This window comes from Vicugna pacos, chromosome 33 (assembly GCF_048564905.1).
Source record: "Vicugna pacos chromosome 33, VicPac4, whole genome shotgun sequence".
Taxonomy (NCBI): Eukaryota; Metazoa; Chordata; class Mammalia; order Artiodactyla; family Camelidae; genus Vicugna; species Vicugna pacos.
Window position 1 is genome coordinate 8,942,650 of NC_133019.1, and position 25,669 is coordinate 8,968,318.

Consider the following 25,669-nt stretch of genomic DNA (forward strand, 5'->3'; position numbering starts at 1 on the left):
GGGAGCAGTAAAGGCAGAACTTGACTCTAGGTCTGTAGAACTGCGAAGCCCGGAGGTTACCCACTGCTCTCGTGTGCAAAGGCAGATGGCTAAGCCGGTGGGCGGCTTTTCTGGTCCTGAACTGGCTCCTCTCCTTCATTCCTTCCTGTGTCCCACCTCACTTCTTACCCTCTCCCTCCTTCTTGCAGGCATCAGTCTCTCAGTCCTCTCATTTCTCCCTTTTTAAAAACATACCTCCATCCTCAGGCTCTTTCTCCTCTCAGGCTGGCAGTGGAGCCGGGGCTGGTAACCAGGGCTCCCCTCTTTCCTACTCTTGCTCTGGATGCCCACCATACAGGAAGAAAACAGTACATGACCAAAAGGTTCAGAAGTCCTGTAGGGTTTTTAAAGTCATTGATCTATCAAATAGAGGTCATGACTTCCTCTGTATTTTTTTCTTCTCCATTATAATTTATTACAAGATATTGAACACAGGTCACTGTGCTATACAGTAAGAGCTTGCTGTTTATCTAAGGTACTTAATTTTTTTAAAACATTTTTTATTGAGTTATAATCATTTTACAATGTTGCGTCAGATTCCAGTTTAGAGCACAATTTTTCAGTTATACATGAACATATATATATTCATTATCACATTTTTTTCTCTGTGATACAGTATAGCACAGGGAAATATATATAGTACTTTATATCTGTTAATCCCAAATTCCTAATTTATCCCTCCCCATCCCTTTCCCCTGTGGTAACCATCTTTTGTTTTCTAGGTCTGTGAATCTGCTTCCATTTTGTAAGTTCATTTGTGTCATTTTTTTAGATTCCACATATAAGTGATATCATAGAATATTTGTCTTTGTCTGACTTATTTCACTTAGTATGATAATCTCTAGGTTCCTCTATGTTGCTGCAAATGGCATTATATCATTCTTTTTCATGGCTAAGTAGTATTCCATTGTAGAAATATACCATGGCTACTTTATCCGGTCATCTGTCAGTAGACATATAGGTTGCTTCCATGTCTTGACTATTGTTAATAGTGCATGTATCTTTTTGATTTAGTTTTCTGCAGATACATGCCCAAGAGTGGGATTGCTGGATCATATGGTAACTCTATTTTTAGATTTTTAAAGAACCTCCATACTATTCTCCATAGTGGCTGTACCATTTACATTCTTACCAGCAGTGTAGGAGGGATCCCTTTTCTCCACACCCTCTCCAGCACTTATTATTTGTAGACTTTATAAATGGTGGCCATTCTGACTGGTGTGAGGTGATAACTTCATTGTAGTTTTGATTTGCATTTCTCTAATAATTAGCAACGTTGAGCATATTTTCAGGTACCTATTGCCCATATGTATGTCTTTGAAGAAGTGTCTATTTAGGTCTTCTGCCTTTTTTTTGATTGGGTTGTATGGTTTCTTTCTTTCTTTCTCTTTTTTTTTTTCAGTTGAGTTATATGAGCTGTTTACATGTGTTAGATATTAATGCCTTATAGGTCATATCATTTGCAACTGTTTTCTCCCATTCAGTTGGCTGTCTTTTCCTTTGGTCAGTGGTTTCCTTTGTGCAAAAGTTTATAAGTTTGATTAGGTCCCATTTCTGTATTTTTGCTTTTGTTTCCATTGCTCTAGGAGATGGCTTACTTTATATTATCCCATAGGTCTTGTATGTTGTTTTCATTTTTTTTTCATTTGTCTTTCTGTCTACTGTCCTGACTGGGTAATTTCCATTATTCTGTCTTCCGAATCACTGTTCATTCTTCTGCATTATTTAGTTTGCTATTTATTGTAATGCTTTCATGTCGGCAGATGAGTTTCTTAATTTTAGTTGACTCCTCTTTATAGTTTCTAGTTCTTCAGTTTTTTTTTTTATTATCTCCTTTTTGAACTTGGGATCTGATAGGCTGGAGAGGTCTGACTCGTTCTTTCAGGGGATTTCTCTTATTTTAATTGTGAGTGGTTCCTCTGCTTCTTCATTTTGCTAGTATTTCTCTGGCTGTGAATTTAGGAGAAATAGTTATCTACTGTCTTCCTGAAGGGCTGTTTCTACGTGGAAGCATCCCTGTGCAGCCTGCACGTGTCTCATTTGTGGTGGGAGGGCTGTTTTCCGTATGGGTTCCTGCCACATCTTTCCTCAGTGCGTGCTGGTCACTATACCCTGGTAGGGGGTGTGGTTGGTGTTGTGGTGACCAAATCCTGCACTGAATGTTCAGCATGTTTGCTCTTATGGTTGTCACAGCCCTCTAGAGGGCAGGGTCTGTTCCCCAGTTGTTGGAATGGAAGTCCCCAGATCTGGTTCTGAAATGTGGTGTGAGGTGGGTGGGACACAAGTGCTTCTGCAGGGAGAGGAGCCACAGAGTATTGATCCACCGGGAAGTGAGTGCCGTGGCATCACCTGTCAGCCATTACGTACACTCACGAGGTGCACTGTTGTTGGCACTGCCCTCAGCCCTACCTCAGCTGTGGGAATGCAGGCCATTGGCCTGGATGTCCCTCAGGCACTGTGCTCACAAAGTCCCCAGCACAGATGCACCAAAGTCAGGCACCAAGACATGCATAGTTGCACACCTGGACCCGCCAAGAGAGCTAGGGAATCAGCCCAGACCACAGCCTTGCCTCCACATGTGGGCAACATGCTGGTGCCTGCCTGCTCCCAGAGCTTATCGAGGCAAAGCCACGCCCACTGTGAGCATGCTGAGAATGCGGCGGCCATGGGGGGGCCCTGCCCCTCCCTTCGCACGTGTGTTAACAATGGCGCTTCTATGGCAGACCTGGGCTGTGTCCTCCACACACCCGCAGTAGTGGCCCAGACCAAATTCCTGTTCCTTCGGGCCGTCCTCGTCCCTGGTCTGTTTGCTGAAGCCTGTTTCAGTGCACTGCCCCTGTGCGCACCAGCAGACGCATGTCTTGGGCGACAGAGTGCAGCGAGGTGGCCAAGGCTGTCTGTGCTGTTCTCTTTCTGTCCTTCCTGCTGCACGCTGGCGGCTGCTCTCCTCTGTGAGCCTCTGAAACGCCCTATCTGTCCCACCTCATCTCCTAGCTGGTGAATGGGGCTCCCAGGGTGGGGGGAACTTTGCTCTGTCACAGCTCCCTCCCAGGAGTGCAGGCTCCACCCTGATTACTGGTTTTTTTTTTCTTTCTTTCATCCTACCTGGTTACATGGTGATCTTTTTTTGCAGCTTTGGTTGTAAGATCTTCTGCCAGCAATCAGTATGTATTTTGTGAGAATTGTTCCACATGTAGATGTATTTTTTTATGTTTTTTAAATTGAAGTATTGTTGATTTACAACATTGTGTTAATTTCTAGTATACAGCATAGTTATTCAGTTATACATACATATGCATGACTTTTTTTAAGGGCACTATTTTTCTTTTTTTATTGAGGTATAGTCAGTTTACAATGCTGTGTCAGTTTCTGGTGTACAGCACAATGCTTCAGTCATACATGAATATACATATATTCATTTTCATATTCTTCTTCACCATAAGCTACTACAAGATATTGAATATAGTTCCCTGTGCTCTACAGTATAAACTTGTTTATCTACTTTATGTATACTAGTCAGTATCTGCAAATCTCGAACTCCAGTTTATCCCTTCCTACCCACCTCCCCCCCAGCAACCAGAAGTCTGTATTCTACGTCTGTGAGTCTGTTTCTCTTTTATATGTAAGTTCACTTGTCTTTTTTTTTTTCGAGTCCACAAACATGTGGATCAATGGAACAGAATAGAGAGCCCAGAAATGAACCCACAAACTTTTGATCAATTAATCTTTGACAATGTAGGCAAGAACATAAAATGGAATAAAGACAGTCTCTTCAGCAAATGGTGTTGGGAAAACTGGACAGCAGCATGTAAATCAATGAAGTTATAATACTCCCTCACACCACACACAAAAATACTCAAAATGACTTAAAGATTTAAACATAAGACAAGACACAATAAATCTCCTAGAAGAAAACAGAGGAAAAATATTCTCACATACATCTCAGCAATGTTCTCCTAGAGCAGTCTGCCCAAGCAATAGAACTAAAAGCAAAAATAAACAAACGGGACCTAATTAAACTTACAAGTTTTTGCACAGCAAAGGAAACCATAAGTAAAACAAAATGACGACCTACGGAATGGGAGAAAATATTTGCAAAAGATGAGGCTGACAAGGGCTTTATTTCCATAATATATAAACAGCTCATACAACTTAATAACAACAAAAAAACCCCAACCCATCCAAATATGGGCAGAAGACCTAAACAAGCAATTCTGCAATGAAGACATCCGAGTGATCAATAGGCACCATGAAAAATGCTCAGTATCACTAATTATCAGAGAAATGCAAATCAAAACTATAATGAGGTATCACCTCACACCAGTCAGAATGGCCATCATTCAAAAGTCCACAAATGATAAATGCTGGAGAGAGTGTGGAGAAAAGGGAGCCCTACTGCACTGTTGGTAGGAATGTAGTTTGGTGCAGCCATTACGGAAAACAGTGTGGAGATTCCTCAAAAGACTAAAAATAGACTTACCATATGACCCAGCAGTCCCACTCCTGGGCATATATCCAGAGGGAACCTCAACTCAAAAAGACACCTGCATCTCAATGTTCATAGTAGCACTATTTACAAGAGCCAACACATGGAAACAACCTAAATGTCCATCAACAGATGACTGGATAAAGAAGTTGTGGTATAGTTATACAATGGAATACTACTCGGCCATAAAAAATGATAAAATAATGCCATTTGCAGTAACATGGATGGCCCTGGAGAATGTCATTCTAAGTGAAGTAAGCCAGAAAAAGAAAGAAAATTACCCTGTAGACGTATTTTTGATGTGTTTGTGGGAGGAGGTGATCTCCATGTCCTTCTATTCTGCCATCTTGCTAGTTATGTATGTATGTAATGTGATTTCCTAGTTAGTATCTTGAGTTCTCTGTCAATTGGCTTGGCTACTTAAGTTAGAGCCAAGGGAGATTCAGCCTGAAAGAGCTGCTAAATACGGGATTCTTAGACCTACTTCATAATCTGTATCCCAAGGATACAAGGATGAGTCACTTCGGCATTTTGTCAATTCTTTGCTCCTGGTCAGCTTCTCTAATTGAGAATAACACTTCTATCTCTGGGCCTGAAAGACTGTCTATTTTGCTTCAAACTCTAGCTTTGCAGATGCCTTCCAATACTCAGAGAAACCTCCTCAGCCCAGCTGCCAGTCTCCCATCCTCTTTCTGTATCCTGGAGGTTTGCCAGCAGAACACTCACCAGCCTTATCCCAACACCGATCCTACTTTCCATCTGTTCTGTCCTTGGTTGTTTAAGGAACAAGACCCCATCCTTCAACCTACTCAGTCTCTGAGCTTTGCTGCATTGTCTCACAGTCATCCTCTGCACTTCTTTAAAAAAAAAAAAAGCTTCTCTATCTTAAATTCTTTAACACTACTTTCCTAGTTTCCCCAACTCCATGGTTTCTCTTCTGTTTTCTTCCTCTACCACTGCCTAAGGTGTAAACTCCACTTCTCAGGCCTTGCCTTCTGCTTTTCAGCTTTTACACTAAGTGCCCTCAAGAGTATATCCGGACCTGTGGTTGCAATCACCACTGTAATAATGATTCACAAATCTCCACACTCTTCTTAATTCCTAATAGCTTTCTATGGGAAATTTCCACTTGAAGATTCTACCATTGTCTCTAACTTACCATGCCTAAACTCCCCATTTATGTTCACAGCATCACCATCCTTCCAGGCTCATTGGCTTCAACTTGAACACTTTCTTTCTCATGAAGTGTATTCCTTTATCCATGTGTGAACTCATCCACTCACTTATTCACTCACTCACTCAATAAACATTTACTAAATGCCTATTCTGTGTCAGGTTCTGGGTGAGGTACTAAAGGTAACAGAAGTAAAGGATATATCGAATCTAACATTGATGATCCTCCATCCTTGAGGAATGACCCCTATCAACATTTTCTCTCATGGTTTCCAACAACACCAAGTGCTTTAGTCAAACTGATTTCCTGTGCTTCAGGGTAACATGTTCTTTCTTACCTCTGTGTCTGTATCTTGTCATTCTTCTTGCCCAGAATAATTTCCTTAATCTTTCTGTCAACTGTAATCAACATTTCCTTCAAGTCCCATGTATTTTCAAAATCTCAACATAATGCTCTTTTTCCCTTCTTTGAATTCCTATAGGATTTTGTGATTCAATTGTCCCCTCTTCCCATTGTGATCACAGGAAGTAGAAAAGCATGCCAGAGAATGTTTTGGTAATAGAAAAGCCATAGAATCCTTTAATGGAGTTGTCATAAGCAAGGGCATATTTTCTGGGTTAGGACACGATTAATTCAGCCATTTATTCATTCAGTTCTGAGCTCTGTGAAAAAAAGGCATGGGCTTCCAGAGGGTTTGAGGCCAGTGCCAGGGAGCTGGTTCATGCTGATGGTTACTGTCAGATCTGCACTGGCCTGGCCCTGCTGGTCTGTAGCCTAGTGTACAGCAAAGGGATTCGTGTGTGTGTGTGTGTGTGTGTATTCAGATGCTTTTTTCCATTGTAGGTTATTATAAAATATTGAATATAGTTCCCTGTGCCATACAGCAGGTCCTTGTTGTTTATCTATTTTATATAGAGTAGTGTGTATGTGTTAATCCCAAACTCCTAATTTCTTCCTCCCCCTTCCCTTTTGGTAATCCTAAATTTGTTTTCTGTGTCTGTAAATCTGTTTTTGTTTTGTACATCAGTTGATTTGTATCATTATGTTAGATTCCACATATAAGTGATATCATATGATATTTGTCGTTCTCTGACTTACTTCACTTAGTAACCTCTAGGTCAATCCATGTTGCTGTAAATGGCACTATTTCATTTTTATGGCTGAGTAATATTTCATTTTATATACATACCACATCTTTATTCATCTGTTGACAGGAATTTAGGTTGTTTCCATCTCATGGCTATTGTAAATAGTACTACTATGAACTCTGGGGTGCATATATCTTTTCAAATTAGTGTTTTTTTGTCTTTTCCAGATATATACGCAGGAGTGGGCTTGCTGTATCATACAGTAACTATTTTCAGTTTTTTTAAGGAACCTCCAAACTCTTCTCCATGGTGGCTGCACCAGTTTACAGTCCCACCAGCAGTGTAGGATGGTTCCCTCTTCTCCACACCCTCATTTATTATTTGTAGACTTTTTGATAATGACCATTCTGACTGGTGTGAGGTGATATCTCATTATAGTTTTGATTTGCATTTCTCTAATAATTAGCGATGTTGAGCATCTTTTCGTGTGCCTATTGGCCATCTGTATGTCTTCGTTGGAGAAATGTCTGTCTAGGTCTTCTTCCCATTTTTTGATTGAGCTGTTTGTTTTTTTGATACTGAGCTGTAAGAGCTGTTTGTATATTCTGGAAATTAATCCCTTGTTGGTCACATCATTTGCAAATATTTTCTCCCATTCTGTAGGTTGTCTTTCCATTTTGTTTATGGTTCTTTTGCTGTGCAAAAGCTTTTAAGTTTAATTAGGTCCCAATTGTTTATTTTTGCTTTTATTTCCATTATGCTAGGAGATGGATCCAAAAAACTGCTGCAGTTGATGTCAAAGAATGTTCTGCCTATGTTTTCCTCTAGGAGTTTTAGAGTATCCAGTCTTACATTTAGGCATTTAATACATTTTGAGTTTATATTTGTATAATGTGTTAGAGAATGTTCTAGTTTCATTGTTTTACATGTAGGTGTCCAGTGTTCCCAGCACAATTTATTGAAGAGACTGTCTTTTCTCCACTGTACAGTCCTCCTGCCTCCTTTGTTGTAGATTAATTGACCACAGTGCATGGGTTTATTTCTAGGCTCTGTATCCTGCTCCATTGACCTATGTGTCTGTTTTTTTGTGCCACTACTACACTGTTTTGATTATTACAGCTTAGTAGTATAGTCTGAAGTCAGGGAATGTGATTCCTCCAGCTCTGTTCTTCTTTCTCAAGATTATTTTGGCTATTTTGGGTCTTTTGTGTTTCCATACAAATGTTTGTATTTTTGTTCTAGCTCTGTGAAAGATGCCATTGGTATTTTGACAAGAATTGCATTAAATCTGTAGATTGCCTTGGGCAGTATGGTCATGTTAACAATATTGATTCTTCCAGTTCAAGAACACACATATATCTTTCCGTCTGTTTGTATCATCTTCAATTTCTTTCATCAATGTATTATAGTTTTCAGAGTACAAGTCTTCTGCCTCCTTAGGTAGGTTTATTCCCAGTTATTTCATTCTTTTTGATGCAGTGGTAAATGGGATTGTTTAATTTCTCTTTCTGGTAGTGTGTTGTTAGTGTATAGAAATGCATATATATCAGTTTTGTATCCTACAACTTTATCAAATTCATTGATGAGCTCTAGTAGTTTTCTGGTAGCTTCTTTAGGGTTTTCTATGGATAGTATCATGTCACCTGGAAACAGTGACAGTTTTACTTTGTCCTTTCAAATTGGAATTCCTTATACTTCTTTTTCTTCTCTGACTGCTGTGGCTAGGATTCCCAAAACTATGTTGAATAAAAGTGGTCAGAGTGGGCGTCCTTGTCCTGCTCCTGATCTTAGAGAGAATGCCTTCAGCTTTTCACCATTAAGTATGATGTTAGCTGTGGGCTTGTTATATATGGCCTTTATTATGTGGAAGTAGGTGCCTTCTTTGCCCACTTTCTGGAGGATATTTATCATAAATGGATGTTGAATTTTAACAAAAACTTTTTCTGTTATCTATTGAGATGATCATATGGTTTTTATTCAACAGTTTGTTAATGTGCATCATGATTGATTTGCAGAGAGTGGAAAACCCCAGCATCCCTGGGGTAAATCCCACTCGATCACGGTGTATGATCCTTTTAATGTGTTGTTGGGTTCAGTTTGCTGGTATTTTGTTGAGGATTTTTGCATCTATGTTCATCAGTAATATTGGCCAATGATTTTGTTTTTAGGGGGACATTGTTGTCAGATTTTAGTATCAGGGTGATGTGGCCTCATAGAATGAGTTTAGAAGTGTTCCTGCCTCTGCAACTTTTTGGAATAGTTTCAGAAGGATAGCCGTTGACTCTTCTCTAAATGTTTGGTGGAATTTGCCTGTGAAGCCACGTGGCCCTGGACTTTTGCTTGCTGGGAGTTTTAAATTACTGATTCAGTTTCAGTGTTGGTAACTGGTCTGTTCCTGTTTTGTTTGTTTTCCCCTGGTTCAGTCTGGGGAGATTGTACCCTTCTAAGAATTTGTTTATTTCTTCTGGGTTGTCCATTTTATTGGCATAGAGTTGCTTGTAATAGAGTCTTATGATCATTTGTATTTCTGTGGTGTCAGTTATAACTTCTTTTTCATTTCTAATGTTATTGGCTTGGGCCCTGTCCCTTTTCTTCTTGGTAAGTCTGGCTAAAGATTTACCAGTTTTACTTATGTTTTCAAAGAAAGAACCAGCTTTTAGTTTCATCAATCTTTCCCTTTTTATGTTGTTTCTTTTCCATTTATTTCTGCTCTGATATTTCTAACTTTGGGTCTTGTTTGTTCTTTTTTCAGTTTCTTTTGGTGTAAGGTTAGGTTTTCTCATTTCCTGAGGTAAGCCTACATCACTATAAACTTCCCTCTTAGAACTGCTTTTGCTGCACCCCATAGGTTTTGGATCATTGTATTTTCATTGTCATTTGTCTGTAGAAATTTTTTAATTTTCCCTTTGATGTCTTCTGTGATCCATTGATTGTTTAGTAGCACATTGTTTGTTAGTAGTCTCCAAGTGTTTGTGGGTTTTGCCATCACCCCCCCCCCGTTTTTATGTGTGTAAAATACACATTTTGACCATTTTCCTTGAACATTTCAGCAGTATTAAGTACATTCATAGTGTTGTGCAACCACCCTCCATCTCCAGAACTCTTGCAAAAATGAAACTCTACGGCCACTAAACAATAACTCCCATTCCTCTCTGCCCGCCAGCCCCTGGCATACCAGTCAGTATCTGCAAATCTCGAACTTCCAGTTTATAACTTCCCACACATTTCCCCCCTGGTAACCATAAATTGGATTTCTAAGTCTGTGAGTATGTTTTTGTTTTGTAAATAAGTTCATTTGTCTTTATTTTTAGATGCCACATATGAGTGTTATTGTGTGTGTGTGTTTTCTTTCTGGCTTACATCACTTAGAATGACATTCTCCAGGGCTAGTCATGTTGCTGCAAATGGCATTATTTTATCACTTTTTATGGCTGAGTTTAATAGTCCATTGTATAAACATATTACAACTTCTTTATCCAGTCATCTGTTGATGGACTTTCAGGCTGCTTCCATGTCTTGGCTGTTGTAAATAGTGCTGCTATGAAGTGAGAAACAAGGTAATCCCTGTAAGAGAGATGGTGAAGAACCAGGAAAGGAGCATATTTCCTGAGTTGGAGAGATAAAGGTGAGTTTGGGAGAAGCCAAAGTGGGTAGAGAGAGGCTATAGGTTAAGGGTAGAGTGCAGGCCTAGCATGCAGGACGTCCTAAGTTCGAGTCCAGAAGAGATGATGCTCCATGACCTGTACAGGATGGGACTCTGGCCAGAAGAGCTGTGTTGGGTAAGCAAGAAGGACATTTCTGGGATTCACTCCTTCCAGGTTACTCCCTGCCTTATAGGAACACGGTGCTAGATGACCGCTGAGGCTCTGCCCAACTTGGGGCTTTTTACCAGATCCTGTAGAGACAGAGATGAGGCCTGTACCTGCCCTGGTTGTACCTGTTTTATGGGGATTGATTTGGCTTTGGCGTGGAAAGATTTCTCTTTGAACCCTGCCTCTGACCCTCACTAGCTGTGCGATCTTGGGAAACTTTCTTCCCCTATTTAAGTTACCGATTTCTCCCCTTTAAATAGAAGGTAATAATTCTTCCTTTTCTTTGCTGTTTGGAGGATTAAGTAGATTGATAAAGTAATCTAAGAGGAGGGATGGGGGAGAAAGAGAGGGGTAGGGAGAGAAAGAGTCATTCATTTTCTAGGTCAGTTTAAGCTAAGCTTTTCAAGAACAAGAACAATGAATAGAAATGAAGAAAATAGCAAAACAAAAACAAAAACTGTACCCAAGGAGGGGTACCAAATTTTAACTTGTACCCGCGGGTAGTATACAATGCTTCACCCTTAGGCACATACAAGTCTTCTTATAATTTTGTAGTGCCTCCTCATGGTCTTTTCCCTGTGTGAGCACATGGGGCTGCACTGCAACCAGATTTTCCATGTAACCTGTGTGAGGTCATTGAATGATAAAGGATCTTCTTGGCCCATGTTTCCCAGAGACCCTGGACAAATGGGAAATGAGGGTGCCCTAGATAATGGTGGGAGATGGAAGAGCCATGGTCCACTAAGTCTGCCTCATAGACATAGACCGGGGGGGGGGCAAGGAAGGGTGAGGAGGGAGATTACTTGGCCATGGTAAATTATTTTTATCCTCTAGAAAATGTATAGTTGCTACGTGTTTGTAAAACAAATATGGAGGATATGTAGAAAAACTTTTCTGTGATTTTCACTTTATTATCTGCCAATGACTAGAACTGGGGGACCCAGTCCTATCTGCACCCACTACTCTCCTTAACCAAATGCTCTGTTGAAGAGAGAAATGTCATGACCTTGAGGCAGTATCAAACACTAACCAACATCCTAATATGAAACCTGACATCTTTTTGATCTTAAAAGTCTTACCCTACCAACTATGCCATAAGTACTTGACATCAAGTCATGTCTTAATGCAGTGCTGGTCTCAACAAATCATTACTTGAAGGGTTCACCAATAGTCCTCCCTCACCAAAATTATTCCATTATTTGTGTTTATGCTGTACAATTATCAGCCAACCATGGCAAATCAAAATAATTGGCTTTCAATTGGCTAAACAGACTTGTTAACACACTGAATAATTATTCAGCAGTAAGTGAATCAGCCTAATTTGTTTCACTGTAGGTCACAGATAACACATCATGTTCCCATTATTTTAAGACATTGATATGAACAAGAGATAAAGTCAAAGACAATGACTTTAGCACTAGAGGAAAGACAAGTTAATTTAAAGGCAAACCATTCAATCCAGCACTGTGTCAGCTCCTTAAGGGATAATGAAAGTACAGTTGCCCTGCCCTCAAGGAGCTTCGAGTCAAATTGAAGATTCAAGACATACGTGGCCATTGGTAATGGTAATAATAAAAACACTATAGATTCAAAACCAAAAGATGTGGACTAGAAGGACTTCTTTTAAAACTAACGTTAATAAAACAGAAAAATGTATACCCCCAAATTAATATACTAAAATGTCAACAGTCCTTATCTCTGAATGATTATATCTTCATGCAGCTCATTTCTGTACAGATAGGTATTTTCAGTAAAACAAGATCACACTGTAAGCTTATTTTTTATAGTCGACAATATATTATGAACAAAATTGCAAATATTCTTACCAAATTGTAGATTATACAAAGCTAGGAAGCAGAGCCGTTTCTGAAAGAATCATCTTGACAGATCTTACCAGAAGAGAACAAGGGCCAAAGGAACAAGATTAAACTTAACAGAGATACTTCTTAAGTCTTTAACTTAGACTGAAGGCCTCTCGGTCTTGGTTGACTGCAGCTATGCTAGGACTCAGCAGTGTCACTGGCTTTCAAAACACTAATGTAACCTAAGCTATTTCAACAGAAGCATGGTACCCAATAATAGGAAGGAAAAGTGTGGTCTGACCATATCTTGAGTTCTACACTCCATCTTATGACCTGAGTTGGTCAAAAGGACAGTAAGCAAGATGAAATTATGTCATGTGAGTCATAATTACAACAGCTAGATGTGCTTAGCTAGAAAAGAGAGACTTTAAGGCTCCGTGTGTGCATGTGTGTGTGGAAATTCTTAACAACATGTATAAACACATACACAAAGAGGAATAATGTGGTATATTTTGTGTCACTTCAGAAGGCAAAAATAGTTGGACAACCCTGAGATCATCCTCACAGCAAACATCTGAGCTGTCCAACAGTGAAACAGACTGTCTTCATGGTGGTGAGTTCCCCTTTCACTGAAAATACATAAGCAGAGGTATAGGAAGGGATGTTGTGGAGAGATTTCCTGCCATTGAACTTGAAGAATCCTGTGGTCCTTCCCATTCTAAGATTATGAGATACAGTAAAACAATTACTAAACTAAATTAATTTGACTCTTGATTTATGTACACATACAAGTATAGGACTGTATAAAATTATCTAGATTTTAAAATATTTAGACCTTGGAAACTTTCTCTTAAAAATATATCTTGAGTTTAAATCTTAAAAAAAAAAAAGTTCCTGATTACTTCTCTGTGTTGTACTGGAGAAAGTGAATTCCAGCTGTGCCTCATATTAGCAGTAGGACCTTGAGAAATATGGTTACAGTATTTGAGTCTGATTACCCCTACTTTACAAATGAAGAAATAAGTGACAGTCAAAGGAGCATTGTGAAGATTATGTGATTGTGATTTATGCGATCACAATGCTTGGCACATATTAGCTGCTTAATACATAGTAATTGGTGGTATTATGATTATTATTATTATGCTGGCCTTTCCTATCTCTTTCTCAGCATCCCCTCCCTTTCATTTCTTTCTCACCAATGTCTCTCCTTCCTCCCTAACTTTATCTTTCAAGGCACTGTCAGTTTATGTCTATGTCAGTATATACCTGTCCCATCTCCCTGTGATTCTGAATAGGGTCTAAGGAAGATGAGACTGGCAAGGGTGTGCAAGCAACAGGATGTAAACAGAACAACAGGAGAGAGAAGTGAGACAAGACGGAGCAGGAAGGGAGAGCAGGCCAGCTCTTTTCCCTCCTCCAATTCCCCAGTCTCCTCCCCCACCCCAACCCTGCCCACCCCTCCAAAACAACAAATACCAGAAGGAAGACCAGTGGAGGCAAAGATGCCATCAAAGGATGAGGAGTGGAAACACTGGCAGAAGCAGGATCTCACACTGGGAAGTCTCCGAAGGAAGTGAAAAGCCAGAGACAAACCACCAGGCCCAGAGTGGACGGAATGAAAAAGGTAGTTGTCAAAAAGACAGCTAACACGTCTCGGAGAACTCTCATTTTCGGGGCCTTGGTGAGCTTTGCCTAAGCTTCAACTAAATGGAAATCTAAGTAGCTGAGAAAGAAGCCAGTGCATAGGAACTGACATAATGGATTCTACTGACTCCCTGAGAGATACAAGGGACCTTCTTAAAAGCATAGTATTTTACGTGACCATTTGTCAGGCTGCCTCTGGGTGAGTGAGCTTCTTTGGGCGACGTACTTGGATTGGCTAATCTTAGTGTTTTGTTTACAGTGCACCCTGCGTTGTGCCAGAAATCAGCTTTACTGAGCAGTCAGGGAGGGGAAAGAACATAGGCACCCACCCCCGTCTCCTTTCTCACTAGCTGAGTCCCCCACCGAAATCCAAGTCCTGCTTTCCTCTCCCCTCCACTTGCCGCTCCACACCATCACTTTCTCCATCAGCGCCCTTGTGTGAAGGAACTAAATCATTCTTCTCTCACGGGGTCATCCAGGCATTTACCCAATAGACACCACCCCCCTCTTAAAGGCCCTCACTTCACCCAGATTGTCCTCCCATTGGTAGACCTTCAGCTCTGTGAACTGGCATCTTCCACCTCTGTGATCAGTGCTGGGCGTTCCCCTTAGGCCCCAGTCCGAAGTGATCTCCACTCCTCTCCACCCCTTATTGTCTTCACCAAGTCTTTAGTGGCCTTGGAGCTTGCTAGGAAACCCAGATGCAAAGGCCCAAACTCAGAATTTCCAGGAACAGAGCCTGGCAATCTATCTTTTCCCAAGCCCACAGCTGAGTCTGATATACAGCATTGTCTGTGAACCATCGGGCTCTGTGCAGTTATTCAGGACTTACTATCAAGTGCCATGTATTGGATATTAATTTTCAAAAAGTTGGGTCTAGCCTCCAGAAGAAAACCATGACGTCCTAAACTGGCACCATCACTCTCTCTCTTCCCTTGATATTTATCTTCCCTGGCACAGGAAGAGGTGCTCAGGAAATGTCTTTAGATGATACGATAAATTGGGTTTATAGGATGACGGGTTAAGGAGGTGCTGCTTTTACATGACTCCATCTTAGTAAAGTTGCAGAGCCTCCCCGTCTCTAAGCACTCAGCCCTGAAAGATTTACTGGAGGGACTGGAATTCTGAGAAATTTCCCAGCCAGCTTTCCCTCCCCCGGCCGTCCACACCCCCCACCACGTCCAATACCATGATGGTAGTGCTCCCTCACTCCCCGCAGCAACTTACTCCTCATGCTTCTGACACCACCTCCATGAAACAATTTCTTAAGTTCTCATTGAAGTCCTCCATCCTCTCCTGATACTTCACCCTGCAAGAGAAGAGAAGTCTAGAGCACAAGAAAAAGGCAATGTGACCATTGGGATGGGTATAAAAGATCTAGAAGCATATAAGCAGCTGCCTTTGATTGGAAACTTGCAGATACATCCAGTGACATAACTGAAGTGACTGGTCATGTAAACCCATGAAGAAAGAGGACTGAAAAGAATTCTTCAGATACATCTACATTTCGTGGATGGGAGTTAAATGACTTCAAGGTAAATTCCGCATGCGTAATGGGAGTCTCAGAGTCGAAATGACAATGTTAGACATGTTTTTTGGTGAGAACATAAGATGACTGATTGTGTAGAAAGGTTTTTTTGTTTTTTTTGACTCAAAGTGACCTAGGTCTGTGACTTACACTTTCTCTTGGACTGTGGCCTCAAGTAAAGAAGAACAATTCCATGCAAGTCCATCTGCACCTGAGAGAGAGTGAAGCTGCAAAAATGCCGAGTTTTTTGTTTACTTTCCTGGCATTTATTATTTTTCAGTAAGCAGACGTGCTGGGGGCTATTTGCTATTAAAATAGTTTCAATATACCAATGCCTATCAGTTGACTCAGAAGCTCACTTCTCAGATCCAGGTGAACTGCTGACTGTGAATACATACCAGTTCAAATCCTACTCACCCTTCAAGATGGAGTCAATTCTGACAAATCCGAACACATCCTCTCTTTTCAATCTCTCTTCCAAACCTTGAAATAAAGGCATGCCAATTTGCTTGCTCTTTCCTGCACTTAATTTGCCATTTCTGCCGCCAGTTCCATAGACCCTCTTCTCCCCACCTGTGTCCCTCTCTCAAGTCTACCTACGTTTCAAGGCTTGGTTTGGGCAACGTCTCTGTGACGGGGGTTTCTCCAGCAACTTGTCCTCCAACTGCTCCCCTCAGTCCTTCAAACGCCACAGCACTGAGTCTGCTACACTGTTCTTCATTTCTAGGTGTCTCTTCAGAGTGACCTCAAGTGTATCTGGATTTTGCGAGCAGACAGATATCCCTTCCCCACTTAGTAGTTTTGTGACCTTGAGCAAACTACGCCTCAGTTTCCACTGTATAAAATGGGGATAATAGAACAGCATCTTCACAGAGTTTGGGTGAAGGTGGGTTAAAGTCACCGCTGGTTCAGTGTTAGATATTATCACCATTATCAGTGTCTCTGCAGGGATGCCTGGCTCAGTGGCAGAGGAGATGGCCTCACGGTGCACAATGAAGCCCCTGACTGTGGTCGCCAGCGTCTGATCTAATCTGTGATCTCTCTGTAACCTTCTCAAAGCTCCTAGTGAAAGAAAACATTTCCATACATACATACATACCAACTCACACACCTTCTTATTTGTATATAAGGTAGGCACCCATATACATCTTTCTATCTTCCAAAATTAAATTTTTCAATGAAGTCATCAAACAAAATGAAACTGGCTGGCTGACGAGCACATCCCTTTGGTAACTCTGCACCTACTGAAAGTGCCACCTGGGCAGGAGATTTTTATCACTCTACTGATCCGTCACATGGGAACCGGGAATTAGTTACCCAGAGCTAGCTTTACTTGGAAGCAGCCTGGGAGCGGCGTTGAGAGGAGTAGGGGTCTCTGTCCACAACACCTCCCTCGTCTGCCTGTGGAGGAGCTCCCACTACTGCAGCTGGAGACTTACTGCTCTGGGACACGCCTGTAAGTATCTTTATTAGAGAGGACCCACCTGCAGTCCGGTTATGGACTCACTTGTGTCCCTGCAAACTCACACGTTAAAGCCCTAACCCCTAGTATGACTGTATTTGGAGATGAGGGATTTAGGGCAGTAATTTAAGTTAAATGAAGTCAAAGGAGTGGGGCCCTAATCCAATATGATTGGCGTCTTCTATAAGAAGAGACAGACTCCAGGGATGCCTGTGCACAGAGAAAATGTAGCTACGTGAAGACACTGCAAGAAGGTGACCTTCTGCAAGCTAACGAGAGGCCCCTGGAGACACCCACCCTGCCAGCACCTTGATCTTGGACTTCCAGCATCCAGAACTGTGAAAAAACAAATTTCTCTTGTTTGAGCTACCCTGTCTGTAGTAATTTGTTATGGAAGCCCTAGCTGACTAGTAGAGGTGCAAATCCTGCAAATGATAAATTCTCCATATTAACATTAATGTCTTCAAATAGACCAAATGGGTAAGACCCCCCTGATAACCACAAAGGGGAGCAGAAGACGGTGCTGGAACTCAAAACAGACCAGTTTAGCTGGAAGAAGAGGTTCTGAGAGTAGATAGGGAAGAACGTCTCAGCCTACAGAGTGCTGCCAAGGGAGGGCAGGTGAGGACCCGATGCAGGAGGACCCGAGGAGGACCAGCTGCCCTGGGCAGCTCCTGCTTGGTGTCGCTGGGCAGTGTTGCGGTGAGAGGGTCATAGGTGATAGGCCCAGATACCCACTTCCCTTGCAGCTTACCCTGGCTGTGGCAATGTGGTACCAAGGGACTAGAACCCCGCTGGCTGCTTCCCCCTCACTGTGACTCTTGCCTCACCGAGTTCTCATTATCAAAGCCCGATTTCCAGGAACTGGTTCTGATCTGATTCATGGGCTACACTTAAGCTGCATATTTGAAGTAATTAACTATGGTGATTGGAAGTGTTGTATTGGAATTCGTTGGGCGGTCTCAGCTCTCTCGGAGCCATCTCTCTGCAGTTTCTCAACATGTTTAAGAAAAATACAGACAGCAGTCAGATGATGGGGTCAGGGCTCGAAGGAGTCAGGACTTGAGAGAACGGGACTCAGAATTTTTTAACTGTTTTCATTCTACCTCTGCATTCCCAGGCATCTAAACAGCACCCAAGTACCTCTACCATGGACAGCTGAATGGTTCTGGTCTGGCAGTGCAGAAACCTGAGTTCAAGACATACCGATGGAAATGACTTTAAGTTGATTGTTTTTTAACGCTGTAAGTTGCCAGCCTTGCAGGTCTATGTTTCTTAATGATAAAGTATGACAACTTTCAGGCGGTGAGGTTTTCAGAGACACCAGAGTCTAGAAATCTGTATTATAATCCTTGCACATCCTCACTAGCCTTGTGGCCTTTGGCATCCGTGACACTTTCCTGTCTAGGTCTCAATTTACTTGTCTGTGAATAACGGGGATAAACTTTACCATCTATAAAATTCCTTCCCATTCCAGAATTCTACGATGCTATGGGGGAGAGAAACGTTGAGGGCGAAATCAGGTTACATGCGTGCGCGTGCGCACTACCCCAGCGCAATTAACAGCCGCGCGGCGTGTTCGCTGAAACAGGGCGATGGTTCTTGCTCGGTCTGTTTGACTGCAGGCAGCACTCCCTCCTTGCTACCGCACCTCCACCCACACACTCAGGAATGCCAGCCAACGAAATGTGCGACCTTTGGTTAACAGTGAAAATATACACGTGGACTGGGGAAAAGCCCACTCGAGGGGAGTTACCTGGACGAGGTAGGCTTTAAATGACGTATCCCTGGAAAAAGGCAAGAAACCACCCCACGTGCCCCTCTGGCTGCCCTGAAATGCCGGGCAGCGCACAGTCACCCTGAGGAACTCACCGGGCAGCAGGCTGCGTTCACCGCTGCAGAACCGCCGTCCTCCGGCACTTTGGCGCTGGGATACAGCGCACATGCCCGTCCTGAATTACAGTCAACGGGACACAGCGTCCGCTGCAGATTAAATAAAAATTTACCAGGTGAAAGCCAGATGTGATAAACTCTCCAACTAATAAGAGGATTTGGAAGAGTATATTAAAATGGGGGGATAAAAACCCCAGCAAAAACAAGGCAAGTATTGAAATTTACTACGTGGGGCCTTTAATTAAGACCATCTCCTTAAATTACATTCATTTCTCTTACCCCTTTCAGGGCAGTCCGGGGTGAATAATATGTTTGTTCCTGGCTGAAGAGGTGCCAAGCTGAAAGGTAGTTTTTGGTTAATAAAACTGATCTGAGCTATCAGCCAGAAATCCTGTCTCCCTGCAGAGACCAGGAGAAACTGACTTACCCCTGATCTTCAAGCACAACAGTACCTACAGATCCACCGCAGCTTTCATTTTAAAGGATACGCGAGGCAAGTGAGAAATAAGAGTAAATGACATTTAGATCTACTTTTTGGTTCCCCGAGCCTTCTCCTGCCCGACCTAACATTGTGCTGACATGCCGGTCTCACTGCTGTCCCGTGTGGCCAGTACACAGATGCCAGACAAAGCATTCTAGAAACAAATTGTTTTTCTTTCCTACACAAGAACTAGCAATGGCTTCTTATTGTCTGTAAGAAAAAAAAAGAAATCTCACTCAACACTGACAGGACCTTGAATAATCAATTGCTTTATCTCCCTGTCTTCCTCTCCCTCCTCCTAAGCTCAGCCCCCAAGACATGGAAACAACCTAAATGTCCATCAACAGATGACTGGGTAAAGAAGCTGTGGTATATTTATACAAAGGAATACTACTCAGCCATAAAAATAATAAAATGCCATTTGCAGCAACATGGATGGACTTGGAGAATGTCCTTCTAAGTGAAGTAAGCCAGAAAGAGAAAGAAAAATACCATATCATGTCACTCATATGTGGAATCTAAAAAAGAAAAAAGAGGACACTAATGGACTCATCTACAGAACAGAAACAGACTTGCAGATATAGTAAACAATCTTATGGTTACCAGGGCACAAGGGGTGGGAAGGGATAAATTTGGGAGTTTGAGATTTGCAAATGATAATCACTGTATATAAAAATAGATTAAAAAACAATTTTTGTCCTGCATAGCACAGGGAACTATATATTCAATATCTTGTAATAACTTTTAATAAAAAGGAATATGAAAATGAATATATGTATATATATGCATGACTGGGACATTATGCTGCACACCAGAAACTGACACATTGTAACTAACTGCACTTCAGTAATAAACAAATAAATCGCCAGGGTCCATATCCCCAAAGCTTTCCAAAGGGAGCGGCTGCCTGGATAACTTAGTAACGCCTCCTTTCGGTGTCCACCTGAGGAGCAATGGTCCTCCCATGCTGTTGCTTCTTTTCACTTCTCTATCTGGCTGATGTTGGGGGGAGCCAAGTAGGTCAGCGACACTTTGCAAAAATGGAGTCGTGATGAAAAGACATGTTCACGGCCACACACAGCCCCTTCCCCGAGTCTACCTCTAGAGTAGAAAACAGCTCAACATTAAATATTAACGAAGTGAACTTGCTCAGTGCTACAGTCACCCACAGCACAGTTTCTAAAACACACTTGCCCGTTCCCAAGCCTTCTAATCAATGAGAGGAAGTTAGGACCGTGTGGCATTGGAGACAGCGCTATCAAGCTTGCTTTAAAGGAGTTCCAGAAGCATGGTGATCGGAGCAAGTGAGGAACACTGAGGGTGAAGACAGTGTATTCAGTACGTGGAGGCAGTTGGGTCAGGGAGGGAGAGAGAAGTTAGGGAAGTAAACTTGAACCTCCTAGGGGACTGGTGCCTTTCTCCAGAAGTACAGCCTCATCAAACTCTTTACAGTGTCTTATTTGGACAGAACAGGTGTGGGGACACCTGCGTTTTAGCTTTGGTTCCTCCAACCCTCTAGCTGGCAGAGGTCCTGAGGTGGGGAGAGAGGTGGGGATAGGAGCAGGGTCCTGAGCTGGCCGTTACACCCACGCAGGGAGGAGAGAAATGCCCCCCCCCCCGCCCCGGCTTCTGTGCCGTGGGGGAGGAGGGCGAAAGACCTGGAGGTTAATTCATGGTGACCACTTTGGGAAGAGCCTCAGCATGTGATCTTGACAAGACTTCAGAATACCTTCAATAGCTTTGAGAAGAGAACGGCAGAAACGTTAACTTCCTTTTTGATCCTTTTATCAAGAGTAAATAAAGGTCAACTTGGCAGGTTCTCTATAGCAAGTCCCCCTTCCTGAGACCCAGAGATGAAGTTTGTGATTGAGAGAATTCAATAAACACGAGGAAATGTGACCCGTTTGGGAACAAAGGTCCCCATGGGCTCCTCTCCAAAGCGAACCTGACTCTAGCCTGAAACTGTCATGAGGCTCGGCCAGGGGAACGCTGAGCCCCAGGTGAGCCTGTCCTGACCCCAGGACCGCAGTGCGTTTCCCTTTCAGAGACACTGCCCTGGGGCAGGAAGATGAGAAGACAGATACAGCAGCTGATGAACGGGCAGAGTGAGGCTGGCCGGCCTTCCAGACTAGGTTCTCCCAGCATCCCTGTAAACTGTCCAGATTGTCTTAAGGTGGGATAACAATGTGGCCCTTACCTTACTCACGGGCTCAGTGTCAAGATGCCAGCATTTCACCTGCCGTCCAGCTAAGCGGCTGTGTGAGGGGTCTCGCCCGCAGTCCCGGGTGGTCTAGGATCAGACAGTCCACCCAGGGCTTCCACTTGGCAGGTTGTCTGAAAAAGAAGTGAACTTTTTATTCAAATAGCTAATGGCCTCTAAAAAGATGAACTAGCTATTTCTAATAAAAGCTTTCAAAAAATCTTTTAAATTTGATCTTCTGTGTGTGCGTTACCTAGTCAAAAATAGTTATTTCCATTTTGAAAATCTAAGCAACAATGTGGGAGCTTTGCCACTCATTTTTAATGTAGTACTGTAATATCAAGGCTTATCTTTATGCATCTGTCTTGATTAAATTGATCCTTTGTGATTTATTAGCACTCTCTTACTTCATAATCAATAACCTTCCCCGAACATTCGTGCACCCGGGGGCTCTACTGCCCAGCTGGTGGAATGTCCCTTCCATTTTTCAGTCCACGTCTTTACCTGTTCCCAAAACAGTCTCTTCCCAGCTTCCCTCCACAGAGAGAGGGAAAAGCTTGCTTGCGTTCTTGTCACTTGCTCATTCTCGTGTCCTGCTTCCTCATATATTACACTCAGTTCAGTTTAATTCAGCCAACGTTTATTGAGCCCCCCGCCCCCAAGTGTGTGCCAGGAACTTCCCTGGCACCTGGGGCTACAGAAGTGTGTGAAGAGCAGCCCCTGCCCTCAGGGGCTTCTAGTTCCGTAGAGGAAGACCCCCATCACAGACCTTTTGTCCAGCAGAAAGGGCTATTAAGAGGTCATTTACAATAAATCCCTTCATTCTACAGAAGCTGTGACTAAGATCCAACAGAGTAAAGTGATTTCCCCGAGTCCCGCCTTCCCAGCGACTGAGAAGGACTGGAGTTTAGATCCTGCGGTTCAGAGTCTAGGTTTTGCTCCAGCAGGTACTGGTCGGGGAACGAAAACAAGAACAGAACTTCTCTGTGCTGCTTTATCCAGGGAGGAGAGAGATGTGAGACCCGTCTCCGTTGCATGGCTCTGATAATTAGGATTAATCACTAAAAAAGTGATTTTAAAGTACATAAATGTTAAAATTCAGTATTTTATAACCTGAAAATTGATATTGGACATTTAGAAACTTTGAAGCAATTAGACCGAGGCAAATATTTAATCTCCTAATCCCACTCTTTCCTGCCTCCTAATCCTCTTCATGTGCTTTTAAAGTTGAATGTTGGCTCTAAATGATCCAGTCAGATCCAATCTTACGTTTTTTTTTTTCATGGAGGTACTGGGGATTGAACCCAGGACCTCATGCATGCACTCTACCACTGAGCTATACCCCTCCACTCTTTTCTTTTTTATGGTTTGAAAAGATTATAGTTGACTTACCTAGACTGCAAAGATTATAAATGACTTTTTAATTTTACTTAGTTTTATTGGGGTATAGCTAATATACAAAACACTGCACATATTTAATGCACACAATTTGATAAGTTTGGTCACATGCCCCAAAGTGCCTGTGAAACCATCGCCATATCCATCATCTCCAAAAGTTTCCTTGTGTCTCTTTGTTTGTTTTATGTGATAAGAACACTTGATACGAGATCTGCTGTCTTACTCAGAGTTTTAAGTGGACAACACAGTGTTGTTAACTCCAGGCACCATATTGTCTATCTCCAGAGCATATTCATCTTGTGCAGCTGGAATATGATACCAATTGAATAATTATTTCCCATTTCCCCCATCCCTTAGCCCCCGGCTACCACCATTCTGCCCTCTGCTTCTGTGAGTTTCACTATTTTACGGACTTCACATCAGTGACACCATGCTCCCTCTGTAACCGGCTTTTTTCCCTTAGCATGATGTCCCCCAGGCTCATCTGTGTTGTTGAAAATGGCAGGATTTCCTTTTTTAAAAGGCTGAATAATATTCCATTGTGTGTGTGTGTGTGTGTGTGTGTGTGTGTATATATATATATATACCCATAATTTCTTATATATATATATACACCCATAATTTCTTGAGCCATTCATCTGAGTTGTTTCTGTGTCTCGGCTATTGTGACTAGTGCTGTGATGGACAGGGGAGTGCAGAGAACTCTTCAAGATCCTGATTTCACATTATAAACTGACTATACTTTAATAAAAATACATACATACAAAAAAAAATCCTGGTTTCAATCTTGGGGGGCATATACCCAAAAGTGGGATTGCTGGATCCTATGGTAGTTGTATTTTTAATTATTTAGGGAACTTCCATGCTGTTCTCATAGTAACTGGACTACTTACATTCCTACCAACAGTGTTAAAGGGTTCCAATCTCCCCGCATTCTCACTGACACGTGTTACTTTCTGCTTTCTGACTGCCTCATCCCCTGGACATGTCTTCCTCTTTTCTGCACGCTATTTCCAGAGGGTTCCTAAGGGAAACCTGGCTAGCCTGTGATTCCTCCTACATATTAGGCGCACTGAGGACAGAACCATCTCTTCTGTTCCCTGTTTGTCTTCTACCATAGCCACTCCTTTATGTGGTGCCCTTTCCTGAAAGATCCAGGCTTTTAACCAGGCTGGAATTTTCAAGCACAAGCAGCCAGCCAGCCTTGGCCTCTCTGGAGGGATTTCTTCTGCTGACCCCTCTCATGCGTTTGTGTTTAGAAGCACCTCACCCCAGTAGCCCAGGGGCGATCTCAGAATTTATGAAACACCCTTCAGGGACTTGTTTAAAACCTTTTGTGTCCATAAATTCAGAGCAAATAATAGCCTATTCCATAAATGTCATGAGGCCTTAGAGATGATCTCATCCAATTACAGACGAGACATCGAAGGCTCAGGGAGGTGAAATAAATTGCCCAAATGTATATAGTTACTTGGTGACAGAACCAAGCTTGGAATTCAAGTTTCATGAAACCCACTGCAGTGCCTTGTCCAATAAAGCATACTTCCATTCAAATTAGAAATCTTTAAGAGTAATAAATTCGTAATGAATATTCACTGAGAGCTAGGAGGCAAGAGGCTTCATGCTAGGTGCTGTGGGGGATACAAAAATGAATAAGATGAACTTCCATCCTCTAGGGGCTCACAGCCAAGGAGAAGAGAGAGAGACGGCTCTGTACTTCAAGGCAGCTTTTGGAAAACTGCAATAGAGATTAGACACTAAAAGGCTGGAAGAGATGAGAATGGGGCTAATGTTGACTCTAGAGATTTAAGAAACCTAGTGGAGGTTTGTTCTGAGCCTTGAAAGACAAGTTGGACTCATGATAGAGGCCATGGAGATGGAGAGCAGGCTAGAACAGCAGGACACAGCTGGAGAGGCAGGTGGGTTTCCGAGCTCCCTTCTGATTTCACTAGCTCATTTGGGAAGGTGGCATCTGCACTTCTCATGACTGGGTGCAAGGTTTGGCACTTGGGGCTGGGCTCAGAAGTCTAGCCTCTGATCCACATCCAGTAGTAGCACAACAGTTTACTGACTGGTCAGAAACCTAGACTGTCTGGGTTCATATCTCTTCCCCATCACTTCTGAGCAGTATGACTTTGTGCAAGTTATTTAAGCTTTCTCTGCCTCCATTTCCTCGTCTGCAAAGTGGACGTTATAACACTGTCTATCTCATACATTTGTTGTGAGAATTAAATTAGTTAATATAAGTAAAGTGCCTAGAACAATGTCTGAGACACGGTAAATGCTAGATAAATGTTCTTTAAAACAGTCCTGTCTGACTCAACACAGTAGGTTCTTTCCAATCAAAGACTCTCTGCAGAGGCAGAGGACAATAGTGAAGGGTTCCTAGTTGGTTACTCAAATAAGGAGAGAAGTGTCTTTGTACCAAATTGTGTGATAAATTCATGAAAAAAGAAGCTTGGGAGAGTGTTCATTACCGTTGCCCCGATGCCCTGACTCACCTCTGCCAGCAGATCCCAGGCACCTGCGGTGACCCCGTGTGATGCTCCTCACCCCGAGATGATGGTTTTGGCCTTACCCGGAAGCATAGTCCGTTCTTGATAATGCACTGAAGTCACGTGGGAGCTTGATTCTCCACAGCTCAGAATAGATCCTGACCTCG

The 25,669-nt window shown here is 42.4% G+C and overlaps 1 long non-coding RNA gene across 6 annotated transcripts in view; it reads left to right on the top strand.

Moving 5' to 3' along the window:
- The window catches only part of LOC140691098 (uncharacterized), a 125,055-nt gene extending 104,953 nt beyond the window's left edge, over window positions 1–20,102 (top strand). For 2 of the 6 annotated variants that reach the window (XR_012066557.1, XR_012066561.1), the window contains exons 3-7: window positions 10,290–10,412; window positions 12,928–13,014; window positions 13,697–14,025; window positions 15,465–15,580; window positions 16,522–20,102. This is a non-coding gene — a long non-coding RNA (uncharacterized lncRNA). Of the gene's footprint in view, window positions 1–10,289; window positions 10,413–12,927; window positions 13,015–13,696; window positions 14,026–15,464; window positions 15,581–16,510 lie in introns of all 6 variants that reach the window. The other 4 variants (XR_012066560.1, XR_012066559.1, XR_012066558.1 and 1 more) reach the window with 4 other exon arrangements.
- Window positions 20,103–25,669: the final 5,567 nt, after the last annotated feature.